The sequence below is a fragment of the Carlito syrichta genome, unplaced genomic scaffold (genome assembly GCF_000164805.1).
Source record: "Carlito syrichta isolate Samal-C Ts95f unplaced genomic scaffold, Tarsius_syrichta-2.0.1 Scaffold262810, whole genome shotgun sequence".
In the NCBI taxonomy this organism is placed as follows: Eukaryota; Metazoa; Chordata; class Mammalia; order Primates; family Tarsiidae; genus Carlito; species Carlito syrichta.
Genome location: NW_007206906.1, coordinates 1 through 2,532, shown reverse-complemented (window position 1 = coordinate 2,532; position 2,532 = coordinate 1).

Below are 2,532 nucleotides of genomic sequence, written 5' to 3'. Positions count from 1 at the left end.
GACGTTTGTGTTTCCATATGAATTCCTGTGTTGTTTTTTCTAGGTCTGAGAAGAATGTTGCTGGTAATTTGATGGGTATTGCATTGAATTTGTAGATTGCCTTAGGTAAGATGGACATCTTCATGATGTTGATTCTTCCAATCATGAGCATTGGGATATTTTTCGACTTGTTTGTGTCATCTTTGATTTCTTTGAGCAGTGTTTTGTAGTTTTCATTGTAAAGGTCTTTCATGTCTCTGGTTAGGAAGATGCCAAGGTATTTCATTTTAGGGGGGGCTATTGTGAATGGAATTGTGTTTTTTATTTGGGTTTCTGTTTGTTTATTATTGGTGTAGAGAAATGTGATTGTCTTTTGTACTTTATTTTGTATCCTGAGACTTTGCCAAAGGCCTTTATCAGTGTAAGGAGGTTTTTGACAGATTCTCTTGGGTTTTCAAGGTATACAATCATGTCATCTGCAAAAAGAGATAATTTGACTTCCTCTTTTCCTATTTGGATACCCCTGATTGCCTTCTCTTCTCTGATTGCTCGAGCCAGGACTCCAATACTATGTTGAACAGGAGGGGTGAGAGTGGACATCCTTGTCTTGTTCCAGTTTTCAGGGGAAATGGTTCCAATTTTTGTCCATTTAGGAGTATGCTGGCTATGGGTTTCTCGTAGATGGCTTTTACTATTTTGAGGTATGTTCCCCGTATGCCTAGATGTTCAAGGGTTTTTATCAAGAAGGGATGCTGGATTTTATCAAAAGCTTTTTCTGCATCTAATGATATAATCATTTGGTTTTTGTTTTGACATCTGTTGATGTATTTAATTACATTTATGGTTTTACGAATGTTGAACCAGCCTTGCATCCCAGGAATGAAGCCTACTTGGTCATGATGGATGATTTTTGAGATGTATTGTTGAATCCCGTTTGCTAGGATCTTGTTGAAAATTTTAGCATTTATGTTCATCAGAGATATTGGCCTGTAGCTCTCTTTCTTTGTTGAATCTTTACCTGGCTTGGGCATCAATGTGATGTTGGCTTCGTAAAATGATTTGGGGAGAGTTCCATCTTTTTCAATCGCCTGGAATACCTTCAGTAGGATTGGTATCAGCTCCTCCTTAAATGTCTTGTAGAATTCTGCTGGAAAGCCATCTGACCAGGGCTTTTTTTTGTACGTAGTTTTCTTATTACATAGTCAATTTCCTTGATTGTTATTGGTCTATTTAGGGTCTCAATTTCTTCTTGTTCCCACCTAGTAGGTTGTGTGATGTCAGAAGTCCTCCATTTCCTTCTGGTTTTCAAGTTTGTTTCCATACAAGTGTACGTAGTAGTCTCTAATGATCTTTTGTATTTCTTCAGGGTCAGATGTGACTTCATCTTTTGTGTTTCTGATTATGCTTATTTGGTTTTTTTCTCGTTTTTTCTTGGTCAGTCTAGCTACAGGACCATCAATCTTGTTTACCCTTTCGAAGAACCAGCTTTTTGTTTCATTGATTTTTTGTATTATCTTTTTGTCTTCTATGTCCTGGATTTGGGCTTTTATTTTGGTGATCTGGATTCTTCTGCTGAAATTAGGGTTTTGTGGTCTTGCTTTTCCAGCTTCTTTAGGTGGCTTGTTAGGTTGTCAATTTCTGTTCCTTCCATTTTCCTCATGTGTGTTTGTAGGGATATAAATTCCCCTCTTATTACAGCTTTTAAGGCATCCCAGAGATTTTGGTAAGATGTTTCTTTATTTTCATTTGTTTCCAGGTATCTTTTGATCTCTATTTTGATGTCATCATTGACCCAGGAGTTATTTAGCATCATGCTGTTTAGTGTCCATGTCTTTGTGGGTTTTGGGGGGACTTTGTTGGTGTCAATGTTTATTTTTATTCCACTGTGGTCCGAGAAGGTGCATGGTAGAATTTCGGTCCTTTTAAATTTGCTTATGCTTGATTTGTGTCCAATTTTGTGGTCGATCTTAGAATGTGTTCCATGCGGTGATGAGTAGAATGTGTATTCTGTGGTCTTTGGATGGAGTGTTCTATAGGTATCAATTAAGTCCATTTGGTCCAGAGTCTCATTGAGGTTCCGGATCTCCTTGCTGATTTTTTGTCCTGATGATCTGTCTAAGGTTGTGAGTGGTGTATTAAAGTCCCCAGTTATTATGGTGTTAGAGTCAATGTCTTTCTTTAGTTTTCCTAGAAGTTGCTTTATGAATGTTGGTGCGCCTATGTTGGGTGCATATATGTTTAGGATAGATATTTCTTGTTGATGGAGTGAACCTTTTATCATTAGGTAGTGGCCCTCTGTATCTTTTTTAATTTTTGATAGCTTAAATGGTCTTTTGTCTGAAATTAGGATCGCGACTCCTCCTTTCTTTTGTGTTCCATTCGCCTGAAAATTTGTTTCCCATCCTCTTACTTTGAGTCTGTGTATGTCCTTTCTAGTGAGATGGGTCTCTTGAAGGCAATATATTGTTGCCTGGTGATATTTTATCCATTTTGTCATTCTATGTCTTTTCAAATGGTGCGTTTAGTCCATTCACATTCAGACTAATTATGAAA